A 16,491-nucleotide genomic window follows, 5' to 3' on the forward strand; every position below is an offset into this window, starting at 1 on the left:
CTCAACCCTTAATAAATCTGCCCCTAAGTGTGGTCGCCCCCTTAAATTTTGGGAGGAAGATATTTTTCATGAACATATAATAACATTGCTTGACAGTCAGTGCCCCACTGTGCCTCCTTTATCTCCTGGCATATTTGGACATGGGGGTTTGGGGCCCACCGGGGTTTGCTGCTTCAGGGGCCCTCACACATTCCCCTGGCCCACCACCCAGACGCAACCCCCCCCCCCATGGGCCGAAGGTGATCAGGGGGCAGCAGACACAGAGTACAAGATACTAGGAGGGGAGTGGGTCGGCAGGGCCCACCAGGATTATTTTTTCCAGTGGCCCGCCGGCCCTGCCTCTTGGGTCGCACCAACAACTACAGGGTTTCTCTTTTGTTACTCTGTTATAGTTCTGATGCACAGCATTACATACTCTATGTTTCTCTTCCTTTTCTAGCTCTCACTTTATTGATTAAATTTTAAGGCCGATGGCCCTACACAACCATCTGTCCTGAGATATGTGGCCCTCAAAAAGAACGAGGCTGCAGGATCAGTGAATGGCAATCTGTGGCTGGGCCCGGTGAGTTACTCAGTATCATGGGATCAGATGATGCCATTAAAGGAGCAGGAAAGCTACAGAGGCAGTTTATTGCCAATAGATTAGCTGCAATAGTGCAAGCTATAACACTATATTTATTCTGTAGAATGTGTTACCATATCTGAGTAAACAGCTCTAGAAGCTCTCTGTTTGCTTAGGATAGCAGCTGCCATATTAACTAGGTGTGACATCACTTCCTGCCTGAGTCTCTCCCTGCTCACTTATAGCTCTAGGCTCAAATTACATCAGAGAGGAGGGAAACGGAGGGAGAGAGAAGCAAACTGAGCATGCTCAAGCCTTAGCCCTGGAAGTTTAAGCTGAAAGAAGGAAGTCTGATACAGATGCCCTTTTGCGATAAATATTGGCTTAATAAACCACTTTTGATACAACTTTAACAAAAAGTTGTGCATCCAGATTTTTTGGCAATTATTCTACTGACCCTAATGCAAGGGAAAGGTCTTCTGGATAAGCACTCTGCACTTTCAACAAGTGTTATTTTTGGGATAAGGTTGAGCTCTCCATCATCGTGCATTGATACAGAAGCCCATGAGTACACAATAGAAGGAAAGAAATGTGCTGTTTCTTTTGACAGAGGACTCAGAGCAGCATTACTTTGAGGGGTTACTGGTGTATTTATATAGACCTTTATGATAAAGCGTACTTACTTTTAGCCTTTCCTTCTCCTTTAATTCTGTATCAATAATAGACTTGTTTTTCATTATAACGTTACCTGCTCACAGTGGCACCCATGGGACTGCTTGTTGGGGCATGTCCAATACTTGGAGTCCACTGATTGGCTGGGCAGGCTCAGATGCCCCTGACATGACATGTGATGTAACCATTTACCAGTCATTCAGTAAACTGACAACAAATATACAGAGAAGGAATGTTCTGAATGTGCAGTTAGCTATAACCTCCCAAGCAAACAATATGGCAGCTTCTACCTATGTATAAATATAGATATAAAAAAATGGAATGTCCTGGGAACACAATGAGCACCCGCTACAAATGTATTGATATTTGCTACTTTTTATTATTCATCTTTCTATTCCTGTCTCTTATATTATATCAATGCATGGTTGCTAGGATAATTTGGACCTTAGTAATCAAACTGGAGAGCTGCTAAATAACTAAAAAAAAAACTACAAGTAATAAAAAATGAAAACCAATTGCAAATTGTCTCAGAATATTACTCTCTACATCATACTAACAGTTAATTTAAAGGTGAACAATCCCTTTAAATGACATGTCATAGTGTTATCCGTGCACAAGAGCAAGGGGTGCTGCCCATTCATTATTCGGATCCATTGATTTGATAATGTTGGGGTACAGATGAAACTTTTGGGGGTCAGGGAGTGGGTCGGAGTTGGGATAAAATGTGAGTTGTGGGAGTGTGTTTAGTAGATTAGGTGCAGAGCTCTAGTTTATACAACTTCAGAATTCCAGCGTAGGGCACTATCATTGCTGCTGGGGCATGACAGAGGCATTTTATGGGTACGTAGAATTAGAAATGATTAGCCATGGGGAAATTTATCCAATTTTGCTTTGCCGAAAAATTCTCGAATTTCCCATGAAATTCGCAAAACATCGAAAAATTTGCATTGAAGTCAATGGCCGTCAAAATTATTTTGATGCACGTCAATTTTGACTCTCTGCAGTTTTTATGCGCGCGACTATTCTGGTGTTTTTGACGCAGTGGATTGTTCACCGGCCTGGCCGGTAAAAATGATGGTTGATCCCAATGTTATTAATAGGAAAAGAAGATAAATATATAGGAAGGTCAGTGATCCCAATGTTATTAATAGGGAATAAAGATAAATATATAGGAAGGTCAGTGATCCCAATGTTATTAATAGGGAATAAAGATAAATATATAGGAAGGTCAGTGATCCCAATGTTATTAATAGGGAATAAAGATAAATATATAGGAAGGCCAGTGATCCCAATGTTATTAATAGGGAATAAAGATAAATATATAGGAAGGTCACTGATCCCAATGTTATTAATAGGGGATAAAGATAAATATATAGGAAGGTCAGTGATCCCAATGTTATTAATAGGGAATAAAGATAAATATATAGGAAGGTCAGTGATCCCAATGTTATTAATAGGGAAGATAAATATATAGGAAGGTCAGTGATCCCAATGTTATTAATAGGGAATAAAGATAAATATATAGGAAGGCCAGTGATCCCAATGTTATTAATAGGGAATAAAGATAAATATATAGGAAGGTCAGTGATCCCAATGTTATTAATAGGGAATAAAGATAAATATATAGGAAGGTCAGTGATCCCAATGTTATTAATAGGGAATAAAGATAAATATATAGGAAGGTCACTGATCCCAATGTTATTAATAGGGAATAAAGATAAATATATAGGAAGGCCAGTGATATGATCCCAATGTTATTAATAGGGAATAAAGATAAATATATAGGAAGGCCAGTGATCCCAATGTTATTAATAGGGAATAAAGATAAATATATAGGAAGGTCAGTGATCCCAATGTTATTAATAGGGAATAAAGATAAATATATAGGAAGGCCAGTGATATGATCCCAATGTTATTAATAGGGAATAAAGATAAATATATAGGAAGGCCAGTGATCCCAATGTTATTAATAGGGAATAAAGATAAATATATAGGAAGGCCAGTGATCCCAATGTTATTAATAGGGAATAAAGATAAATATATAGGAAGGCCAGTGATCCCAATGTTATTAATAGGGAATAAAGATAAATATATAGGAAGGTCAGTGATCCCAATGTTATTAATAGGGAATAAAGATAAATATATAGGAAGGCCAGTGATCCCAATGTTATTAATAGGGAATAAAGATAAATATATAGGAAGGTCAGTGATCCCAATGTTATTAATAGGGAATAAAGATAAATATATAGGAAGGTCACTGATCCCAATGTTATTAATAGGGAATAAAGATAAATATATAGGAAGGCCAGTGATCCCAATGTTATTAATAGGGAATAAAGATAAATATATAGGAAGGTCAGTGATCCCAATGTTATTAATAGGGAATAAAGATAAATATATAGGAAGGTCAGTGATCCCAATGTTATTAATAGGGAATAAAGATAAATATATAGGAAGGTCAGTGATCCCAATGTTATTAATAGGGAATAAAGATAAATATATAGGAAGGCCAGTGATCCCAATGTTATTAATAGGGAATAAAGATAAATATATAGGAAGGTCAGTGATCCCAATGTTATTAATAGTGAATAAAGATAAATATATAGGAAGGCCAGTGATCCCAATGTTATTAATAGGGAATAAAGATAAATATATAGGAAGGTCAGTGATCCCAATGTTATTAATAGTGAATAAAGATAAATATATAGGAAGGCCAGTGATCCCAATGTTATTAATAGGGAATAAAGATAAATATATAGGAAGGCCAGTGATCCCAATGTTATTAATAGGGAATAAAGATAAATATATAGGAAGGTCAGTGATCCCAATGTTATTAATAGGGAATAAAGATAAATATATAGGAAGGCCGGTATTTTTTTCCAGAAAAGGTGGCAGGGTAACTGCCATTGTGCCCTCCACTACTACCAGCAGTGAAGCTTGCCATGTGCCTTTGCCCTTATGCTGGGGTTTGCCAGCCCAAAGATGCCCTGGACCAGTTTGGGGCCCCTGGCAAAGAATAAAAGCTTGGGCCCCGTATGATGCAGAGAGGACTGTACTGACCCAACTGGTACCAATATACATACAAATGTCAGGCTGCCTGAGCTTCTGAGTCTCCCAGAGCCGCCAATAGACTGACATCACATGACATGTAAGTCGTTAGTATGACTAATTAATCAGAGCTGTCTTTGGGATGGCAGGACTGTGTGGCTAATTACCTTTTCAACTGGCAAATTGTGTCTGAGAATAATAAGAAATAACATTACCTGATGAATCCTTTTATTTCCTGATGGTATCACCAAAGGCACAGGGAGAGGAGATAAGGAGCATGAATGCCATCGCAAATTACATCTCAAAGCTGCGATTTATAGATGGCTGCTCATTTGCATAAAACATATCCTCTGGAAATGGAGTTTAACCCTTTCTTCTCCCTGTTGGACAAAGCAGCATCTTGGCACCATGTTGCTTTGCTGCAGGACCCCAGGGGCGCAGACTGAAGATGGTGTAGGTGCTATAGAATCCCAATATCCTTGCTGTGTGTTTAGGGGGGTGCAGAATGCTATATAATTCTGTAAGGGTCTGGGGGTAGAGGGGGGCAGATGCACAGCAGTGTAGTTGGGCAATTTGACTTATTGGGGTATATTTATCAAAGAGTCACTGTCCTCTAGAGTGAAATTCCACCACTCTCCATTCATTTCTATGGGATTTTTAAAAGAGTATTTATCAATGGGTGAAAGTTCATCCTTTGACAAATACTCCTTTCAAAATCCCATAGAAATGAATGGAGAGTGGTGGAATTTCACTCTAGAGGACTGTGGCGATCTCTAACTTCACTCTTTGATAAATATACCCCATTGTAACTTATTCCCAAGACTGAGAATTATCTAACCCAACCAGTCATCTGGCTTCATATACTGCATGGACGGAGCTGGTTGGGACATAACAGGGTGTGCTTGGGCATGGCTGGAGTATAATGGGGTGTTGCTTGGGCTGTGGTCAAATACTACTCAACCTCCAGGAGGTTGTCATCTCTGTGATAGGTTGGCGGATATCTCACCATACCAGGAGAATCCCAATACAAGGTGATAGGGAAGGATGGGCTTGGGGTGCTATAGGAATCTCTCCCAGTACTACACAATAGGGAGTGGTGGGCTCAAATTTCTGCAGGAACTGCTACCAGTGATATGGAAATATGGGCTCACTGTGGCACAGGATTCTCTCCCAATACAGTTCTTATACTATACATTGTGCCAGGGCTTATACTATACATTGTGCCAGGGCTTATACTAAACATTGTGCCAGGGCTTATACTATACATTGTGCCAGGCTTATACTATACATTGTGCCAGGCTTATACATAATTGTGCCAGGCTTATACTATACATTGTGCCAGGCTTATACTATACATTGTGCCAGGCTTATACTATACATTGTGCCAGGGCTTATACTATACATTGTGCCAGGCTTATACTATAAATTGTGCCAGTGCTTATAAAATACTTATACTATAAATTGTGCCAGGGCTTATACTATACATTGTGCCAGGGCTTATACTATACATTGTGCCAGGGCTTATACTATACATTGTGCCAGGGCTTATACTATACATTGTGCCAGGGCTTACACTATACATTGTGCCAGGGTTTATACTATAGATTGTGCCAGGGTTAACTGTACATTGTGCCAGGGCTTATACTATACATTGTGCCAGTGCTTATACTATACATTGTGCTAGGGTTTATACTATACATTGTGCCAGGCTTATACTATACATTGTGCCAGGCTTATACTATACATTGTGCCAGTGTTATACTATACATTGTGCCAGTGCTTATACTATACATAGTGCCAGGGCTTATACTATACATTGTGCCAGGGCTTATACTAAACATTGTGCCAGGGCTTATACTATACATTGTGCCAGGCTTATACTATACATTGTGCCAGGCTTATACTATAAATTGTGCCAGGCTTATACTATACATTGTGCCAGGCTTATACTATACATTGTGCCAGGCTTATACTATACATTGTGCCAGGGCTTATACTATACATTGTGCCAGGCTTATACTATAAATTGTGCCAGTGCTTATAAAATACATTGTGCCAGGGCTTATACTATACATTGTGCCAGGCTTATACTATACATTGTGCCAGGGTTATACTATACATTGTGCCAGGGCTTATACTATACATTGTGCCAGGGCTTACACTATACATTGTGCCAGGTTTATACTATAGATTGTGCCAGGGTTATACTGTACATTGTGCCAGGGCTTATACTATACATTGTGCCAGTGCTTATACTATACATTGTGCTAGGGTTTATACTATACATTGTGCCAGGCTTATACTATACATTGTGCCAGGCTTATACTATACATTGTGCCAGTGTTATACTATACATTGTGCCAGTGCTTATACTATACATAGTGCCAGGGCTTATACTATACATTGTGCCAGGGCTTATATTATACATTGTGCCAGTGTTATACTATACATTGTGCCAGTGCTTATACTAAACATTGTGCCAGGCTTATACTATACATTGTGCCAGTGCTTATACTATACATTGTGCCAGGGCTTACACTATACATTGTGCCAGGTTTATACTATAGATTGTGCCAAGGTTATCTATACAGTGTGCCAGGCTTATACTATACATTGTGCCAGGCTTATACTATACATTGTGCCTGGGCTTACACTATACATTGTGCCTGGGCTTATACTATACATTGTGCCAGGCTTATACTATACATTGTGCCAGTGTTATACTATACATTGTGCCAGGCTTACAGTATACATTGTGCCAGGGCTTATACTATACATTGTGCCAGTGTTATACTATACATTGTGCCAGGCTTATATTATACATTGTGCCAGGGCTTATATTATACATTTTGCCAGTGTTATACTATACATTGTGCCAGTGCTTATACTATACATAGTGCCAGGGCTTACACTATACATTGTGCCAGTGCTTATACTATACATTGTGCCAGTGCTTATACTATACATTGTGCCAGGGCTTATACTATACATAGTGCCAGGGCTTATACTATACATTGTGCCAGTGTTATACTATACATTGTGCCAGGCTTATACTATACATTGTGCCAGGGCTTATACTATACATTGTGCCAGTGCTTATACTATACATAGTGCCAGGGCTTATACTATACATTGTGCCAGTGCTTATACTATACATTGTGCCAGGGCTTACACTATACATTGTGCCAGGTTTATACTATAGATTGTGCCAAGGTTATACTATACAGTGTGCCAGGCTTATACTATACATTGTGCCAGGCTTATACTATACATTGTGCCAGGCTTATACTATACATTGTGCCAGTGTTATACTATACATTGTGCCAGGGCTTATACTATACATTGTTCCAGTGCTTATACTATACATTGTGCCAGGCTTATACTATACATTGTGCCAGGCTTATACTATACATTGTACCAGTGCTTATACTATACATTGTGCCAGTGCTTATACTATACATTGTGCCAGGGCGTATACTATACATTGTGCCTGGGCTTATACTATACATTGTGCCAGGCTTATACTATACATTGTGCCAGTGTTATACTATACATTGTGCCAGGCTTATACTATACATTGTGCCAGGGCTTATACTATACATTGTGCCAGGCTTATACTATACATTGTGCCAGGGCTTATACTATACATTGTGCCAGGCTTATAGTATACATTGTGGCAGGGCTTATACTATACATTGTGCCAGTGTTATACTATACATTGTGCCAGGCTTATACTATACATTGTGCCAGGCTTATACTATACATTGTGCCAGGCTTATACTATACATTGTGCCAGGCTTATACTATACATTGTACCAGTGCTTATACTATACATTGTGCCAGTGCTTATACTATACATTGTGCCAGGGCGTATACTATACATTGTGCCTGGGCTTATACTATACATTGTGCCAGGCTTATACTATACATTGTGCCAGTGTTATACTATACATTGTGCCAGGCTTATACTATACATTGTACCAGTGCTTATACTATACATTGTGCCAGTGCTTATACTAAACATTGTGCCAGGGCTTATACTATACATTGTGCCAGTGTTATACTATACATTGTGCCAGGCTTATACTATACATTGTGCCAGTGCTTATACTATACATTGTGCCAGGGCTTATACTATACATTGTGCCAGGGCTTATACTATACATTGTGCCAGGCTTATACTATACATTGTGCCAGGGCTTATACTATACATTGTGCCAGGGCTTATACTATACATTGTGCCAGGCTTATACTATACATTGTGCCAGGGCTTATACTATACATTGTGCCAGGCTTATACTATACATTGTGCCAGGCTTATACTATACATTGTGCCAGGGCTTATACTATACATTGTGCCAGGCTTATACTATACATTGTGCCAGGGCTTATATTATACATTGTGCCAGTGCTTATACTATACATTGTGCCAGGGCTTATCCTATACATTGTGCCAGGTTTATACTATACATTGTGCCAGGGCTTATATTATACATTGTGCCAGTGTTATACTATACATAGTGCCAGGGCTTATACTATACATTGTGCCAGGGTTTATACTATACATTGTGCCAGGCTTATACTATACATTGTGCCAGTGTTATACTATACATTGTGCCAGGCTTATACTATACATTGTTCCAAGACAATGACTAACTGTATCGGCAGAAAACTTTAGCCCCTATTTCAGTACTTCTATAGTATTAGTGTCAGGAATTCACACATTTAAGCTAAAAAGGCTGAAATCTGGGTGGGGGGAGAAATGAAAGAAATCCGAGCCACCCTCGAGCCTTTTTCTCCCTCCTCCCGGTCTCTTCAGTCACAATGCTAAAGCCCTCCTTAAAAATATTTACGTGTATTTAGTTGACAAAAGCTGAATTCCAGGCAGAGAGAATTGCAGGTAAATCTCTTGTGCCTAATCTGTGGCACAATTGAACAGAGCGTGGGCCCCCGAGTTGGTGGAGGCTGGGGGTAAAGCAATTGCTCTCATTACACTGTTGCCTTTTACTCCAAATCTCCCGGCCTCTTTAGCGGCATTAAGATGGGATGTAAATTTCCTAGTTAATGTTGTTAGAAAATGGCTGGTTCAAGAAGGGGCCGGCATTAAAACTCAGTATTAGCAGCTGATAAGCCGCTTTGCGTTTGCGGTTCCAGCTATTTAACATTCATGGAAAAAAAAACCACCATCAAACAGCATGTTATCAGCCTCACTTGATGGGCCTGGGAATTCATCACTATGATAATTCTTATGCCTTTTCTCTCTCTCTCCCCATGGCTGCGAACAAAATAGTGCCGGCTACGTAGGTTCCGCGTGGATACGAGAGGCGGATTTGGGGGGGGGGTGATGGAATGGGGGTTTTTTCCCCCTATATTACCATATCTACCCAGGAGATGATTAAATAGAGCCTCATTATTCCCAACTTCGTCTGGATCAATGGACTTTTCCTGTTTATTGTCACCAGCTTGTGGGAGAAAATGGCAGAATTATTTTCCCTTTGCTTTGTTTTACCCTGACTTCTGTGTAAGTGTCACTGACTTGCACTTTCACTCTTTCCTAAATCACCATTATTCTCAGGCTGCCTACCCACAGCCTTCCCTGTCATGTCTGTATATTTTTATTTGTAAAGCGCTTCGTGAGGGCAAAGCACATAAACAATAAATTAGTAGTAACAAACAAGGGGTCATTGGAATAAAAAGTAACAATAAGTGCATTATTAGAATACAATTCACATAAATATAAAATATAATTACAATGCAGGTTAAGTGCTCAGTGTCAAGGAAACAAAAGGCTAGAGGACCCTACCCCGTAGGGCTTACAGTCTAAATGGGAGGGTAATCTGCCAGAATACTGATAATGTCTAATTCTAACATCACACGGGCAGATTCGGGAAGATTTCGTCTCCTGGCGACTAATCGTCTCTTCTTCTGGGTGACAATCTCTCCGAACTGCCTTTGCGTGTCTTCTCGTCCCTGTAATGTAAAGTCGCCTGTGCTAAAGCACATACAGCGCTTCATTTTCCGAAGTCGCCTCACGAGGAAACTCATGATAGCAGATGGGAAGACACGCAAAGGCAGTTCGAGGAGATTGGGACCCAGAAGAAAAGGCAATTAGTCGCCAGGCGAATAAATCTCCCCGAATCTGCCTGTGTTTTACAAGCCTTATAGTCAGTGCAACATAGGTCATCATCTATATAACCAGGACTTGTTCCCTGGCACTCTATTCATTAACAGACATCAATCATCAGACAAGTATCTCACTCATGTATTATAAAGGATAATATACCACCTACTGTAAATAATAAGGATATTAGAAGTCACTGAGGGGTTGTTCTGTGACCATATAAAGGCACAAGGCTGCAGGCTGAGTTATACAGGGAACTCTGAGTATCACTCATGTATTATAAGGGATAATGTACCCCCTACTGTAAATGATAAGGATATTAGAAGTCACTGAGGGGTTGTCCTGTGACCATATAAAGGCACAAGGCTGCAGGCTGAGTTATACAGGGAACTCTGAGTATCACTCATGTATTATAAGGGATAATGTACCCCCTACTGTAAATGATAAGGATATTAGAAGTCACTGAGGGGTTGTTCTGTGACCATATAAAGACACAAGGCTGCAGGCTGAGTTATACAGGGAACTCTGAGTATCACTCATGTATTATAAGGGATAATGTACCCCCTACTGTAAATGATAAGGATATTAGAAGTCACTGAGGGGTTGTTCTGTGACCATATAAAGGCACAAGGCTGCAGGCTGACTTATACAGGGAACTCTGAGTATCACTCATGTATTATAAGGGATAATGTACCCCCTACTGTAAATGATAAGGATATTAGAAGTCACTGAGGGGTTGTTCTGTGACCATATAAAGGCACAAGGCTGCAGGCTGAGTTATACAGGGAACTCTGAGTATCACTCATGTATTATAAGGGATAATGTACCCCCTACTGTAAATGATAAGGATATTAGAAGTCACTGAGGGGTTGTTCTGTGACCATATAAAGGCACAAGGCTGCAGGCTGAGTTATACAGGGGACCCTGAATCCATGATTTTGCGGAGGATATTATCCATCTGTTGATTTAAAGCAGTTTGATTGAATGGGGTGAGACAGAGCATGACGTATGGAAGAGAGCAGGTATGATGGTTAGAGAGCACAAGGGTTGGATCGGTGACAGGCGGCAGGTATAGTGTTACATGTGAGTTTCCCACGCAGGTGATTGATCTTGCCTATAATAAATCATGCATGTTATTGAGCTTGAAGATATTAACTGAGTTATAAGCGGTAAATTGAAGCTCTTAGCTAAGACTCCCTCAATTTGATGGAGCAAACCTTCTTCTTACATTGACCTAAACCCACTTTCCCATTTTATGTCACTCATTGCCGATCGTGTAAAGGAATTCGATGCGACTGCTCCAGTTATTAACCCGACTCGGATCCTGCAGGAGCCCGGCAGCCGCTCGATACAATAATTAAATGTTTGAGCAGCTCTGAAGTTGCCCCCAGGCAACTGAGTTGGCCACTGCGCTGAGATGGTCACAGCGGAACGTTTAACGGAGGGAAATTTCCCTGCAAAGTGCGAGTTACTGATAATTTTTTCATTTTCATATTCCAATTAACTGCGACTATAGTCGCCCGCTGCTGCCTGTAAGTGCCCCTTGGAACAGATCCACCTCTCCAGCCCAACGTGGAAGGGTGTTGGTTTGAATTCATGAAGCACAAATGGGTGGGAATGAGTAGTACGAGTATCATCTGTTATTCTCAAAAACATTTCTCTTTATATTTGTGTTTGAACATATGGGCGGGAGCTGCCATACTGTTTTATGCCACACTGGCAAGCACAGACTGAAACAGCGTCAGACTGGGTGCTGTTAAAGGAAAACTATACCTCCCAAACACTGTAGGTCTCTATAAATAGATATGGCATAAAACAGCTCATATGTAAAATCCTGCTTCATGTAAATAAACCATTTTCATAATAATCTACTTTTCTAGTAGTCTGTGCCATTGGGTAATCATAAATATAAAACTGCCATTTTAAAAAATAAGGGCCGCCCCTGGGATCATATGATTCACGGTGCACACAAACAAACCAAGCAAATCATACTTGTTAGGTCACATGAGCCAATTAACAGACAAAGTTGTGTCTTTTGCTTCCACACTTCTTCCTGTTACAGTTAGAGCTGCAGTATTTCTGGTCAGGTGATCTCTTCCTGTTACAGTTAGAGCTGCAGTATTTCTGGTCAGGTGATCTCTTCCTGTTACAGTTAGAGCTGCAGTATTTCTGGTCAGGTGATCTCTTCCTGTTACAGTTAGAGCTGCAGTATTTCTGGTCAGGTGATCTCTTCCTGTTACAGTTAGAGCTGCAGTATTTCTGGTCAGGTGATCTCTGAGGCAACACACAGACCATCACAAAATGGGAGTTCAAGGCAAGAGATGTAAAGGGCAATATTTACTCAAATAAATATATAGACCAGTTTGGTAAGATTCTTTAATATGCCACTTAATATGATATAAACCTGATATAAATCTGTTGCTTGAGTATTCATTTTGGGGGTATAGTTTTCCTTTAAATATTCCAGCAATATTACTAATGTACTCATTGTATATACATACCCCACCTCCCAACATTTTCAAAATAGACAGAGAGATAAAAAGTTTTGCTGCATGTAGCGCTTGACCATGCCCATTTTATGGCCACACCCCCTAATTACCATGTCCATTTAACAAGATTTGGCAGGTTATGGAAAGTTTGATGGGGATTTTAGGGTCAGGTTTTATGTGTTATTATAGTTTTGCTAATTAAAGGATCAGTAACATAAAAAAAACCATTTTGAATATATCTGTTTCTACATAACGAAAAAACTACCAAGACACATTTAACTTTAAATTTGCAAAGTCTTTATTATGGAATAACTTACCGATAATCTGCTTGCGGTCCTCTTCAAAAAGGCAACAGGGCGACTATACATCGTGCGGTGCTCGATTTTTCCTCCCTGCCTTGTATAGGAGATAGCCAAGGAGGTGAAATCGAGCGACACATGCTAGATAGTAGAAACAATTTTTTTTTAAAATTTTTTATGTTACTGGTCCTTTAAGGTGAGTTGTCCTTTAAGCTGCAAGTCAGTTTCCCCAAGAGACCGTCTTATTTTAAATACTTAGATTGTATCTTTGCTGATCTTAAATTGTTACAAATGTAGCTTAGTGCAGCTGCCACGTATTATGGGCTCTCTGCCAAAAGCCAATTAAGTTTTAGAAACTTTGTATCTACAGTATTTCTGGCTGTTCAGTGCAGGAGATCAAAGAGAAAGTTGGGATATTTCAGTAACAATGCGGAACTGTCAAAATTGGGACTGTCCCACAAAAAAACAGGACAGGGAGGTATATAGGTCAGCACTGAAGCACATTGTGATTGGCTGCTGGTTGGTTCTAACTAACATATAGATATAAAGAGCAAGGTAGGAAAATACAAATAAAAGGGAAAGGAGTTTATTTGCTTCTCTCGATGTGAGTCGGGTCGGACTGGGGGGCCGGAGCAAGCGTGTGCACACTGTCTTCTTCGGACCCTGGGCCGTTCTTCAAGCCATTCGTGGCAAGAAGAGGAACCAAAGGGTGCGGATCTGAGCCGATGGGGCCCGCGAGAGTGGCGAGCCCACCGAGATTTTTCCCGGTGTCCCGCCAACCCAGTCCGACCCCGGGTGTGAAGTGAGCAAATCATTTTCTTATTGTTTGTTGAAGAGATTAGTTTCCCTTATACAGTAATGTGTGAGTACAGGTCACTGAGTAACAACGTTTTATGGTACAGCAATGGCGCCCCCATACAGAATAGTTATGTATCTGCACCTCCAGTGCCCTGGGAGCCCTCAATTCTTGCATTAAATAAATCCCCTCAATTTTCCTGCGCTCACAATAACATTCGGTAACCAAATCTGCCGGCGCCGGGATAATGCCAGGCTGGAAATTGCAAATTGGAAGCTAATGTACCTGATAAGTACAGATGCCTGCAGTTAAAGGGGCATTATTGGGTAATCCTAGATTTTAATATTCCTTCATGTCTGGCACAGGGAGCACATCCTGAAATGTTAACTGTTACACCCACCGACGGGGCACAGACCATCAGTGCTGGACGGGGTCCAATGGGGGGGGGGAGAGATTCTGCAGAACTAATTCTTTGTTGTTATGGTCCAGTGCTCTCCCTCTCTCTATCTCTCTCTTTCTCCCTCTTTCCCTCTTCCGCTCTCTAGCTCTCCATCTTATTATAATTTTTATCCCTTATTTATATATCAGCAGCATATTCTGCATCGCATTACAGAGATACATATGTTCATTATCCCCATCAGTCCCTGCTGCAGTGGAGCTTGCAATCTAAGGTCCCTACATCTTATGGTCAGTGTTATCAGGAACCGATTGACCAGTCTGTATGGTGTTGGAGTATAAGAGGTAACAGGGTTGGACTGGGGGGCCCGGGGCCCACCAAGGCTGCAGCTCAGGGCCCCCCTCCAGACCCCCAGCCACGCTGCCTCCCCGCCATGCGCTTGTGCACAGGAACACACTGTTTTTCAGGCAAACAGACGTTTGTCGCAGGAAGAAGCCAAGAAATCAAAGGATCAGGGTTCGGATCTGGGCCGGCGGGGCCCACAAGAGCCGGGGGCTTACCGGGTTTTTCCCGGTGTCCCAGTCTGACCCTGGATGCAACCCACGCAGTCAATAGGAGAAAATGCAAACTATTTGCACCCCCATGCCGCCTCAATGTACTGTAATGCTGCAGTGGGACCCATAGGTGCTAAATCTCCCCAGCCAATCTAGAATAGGAATGAGATCTGATCCAATCCAAGCTGAACAATTAACAATTTAATTGTGGGTATCAGGACTAGGGATGCACCGAATCCAGGATTCGGTTCGGGATTCAGCCTTTTTCAGCAGGATTCGGATTCGGCCGAATCCTTCTGCCTGGCCGAACCGAATCCGAATTTGCATATGCAAATGAGGGGCGGGGAGGGAAATTTAGTGACTTTTTGTCACACAACAAGGAAGTAAAAAATGTTTTCCCCTTCCCACCCCTAGTTTTTGCAAATTAGGGTTCTGATTCGGTTCGGTATTCGGCCGAATCTTTCGTGAAGGATTCGGGGGTTCGGCCGAATCCAAAATAGTGGATTCGGTGCATCCCTAATCAGGACAAACTTGTGCTTCGCTTCTCAGCCTTTTGGCTTAGATCACGTGTAGTATCTGTTCTTATAAGGAGGGGTGTCAAAGCCTCTTCAGGTGAGACAGAGAAACACTTCATCCTCTGGCCAGTGGCCTAAGCATTATGGAAGCCCGAGGCGCTGTGCCCCGTACAGGGGGTGCCTGACTCACGCTGGGTCCAGCGCCGATTCAGACCTAAGCGCCGCCTGAGGCGGCTCCTGCAATGCCGCCCCCCCTCGCTGACTTACTTGTCGGGAGGGGAGGCAGGAACACTAATGCGGAGAGCGCAATTGCGCTCTCTCGCATTAGTAAAGCCGAATTTCTGGTTTAAAAACCGGAAATTCGGCTCTTAAAGGTGCAGGAGCGGCTTTTTGCCGCCCCTGGAAACCGCTTCGGCGTTGCCGCCTGAGGCGAGCGTCTTAGCTCGCCTCATTGGCGGCGCGCCCCTGGCTGGGTCTCATCCAAATGCACAATGCACTTTAGGGTTTTTATTCTGCTTTTATTTCTTCACGCCGGCCTTTTGGCCAGAGAGAGAATTTTTTATATTCGCATGTAGAAAAGGCTCCAAGTCGGAGCTTTATGGCACTTATTTTATGCACTTATTTTTATAGCACTTATTTATTATAGCACGATTTTATCTTTTATTATGTTTGTCCACAGAAATCTTGGGTGCACAGAGAGTCCTTTTGGGCTCTACCGCAGGACATGGATTTGGTGCCCTGGGGGAAACTTCCGTGGAACCCAGGGTTAAAGAGACACTCCCTAGCCTTGAGGCAAAGGAGAGTCTGAAGACCCTTGTCTGTGCCTTTTGTGCCTAGGGTTGCCAACTTTTTACAAAATTTTCACCGGCCAGTGGTGGGGATGGGAACAAAAGTGGAGGGCCGTGTCGTCAAAGGGAGCGGATCGTGATGTCAAAGGGGTGGAGCCACCAGGCAGAAAGCAGCAAAAAGAGTACGTTTTGATCAGATTGGGGGCGGGCCAAGGGCCTTTTTTCCGGGGCAGTATTACAAATTTACCCG

At 41.6% G+C, this 16,491-nt stretch overlaps 1 pseudogene; it reads left to right on the forward strand.

Annotated features, from left to right (window-relative positions):
* Window positions 1-15,475: 15,475 nt before the first annotated feature.
* On the forward strand, window positions 15,476-15,577 carry LOC121395867 (annotated as a pseudogene).
* Window positions 15,578-16,491: the final 914 nt, after the last annotated feature.

The sequence above is a fragment of the Xenopus laevis genome, chromosome 7L (genome assembly GCF_017654675.1).
Source record: "Xenopus laevis strain J_2021 chromosome 7L, Xenopus_laevis_v10.1, whole genome shotgun sequence".
NCBI lineage: Eukaryota > Metazoa > Chordata > Amphibia > Anura > Pipidae > Xenopus > Xenopus laevis.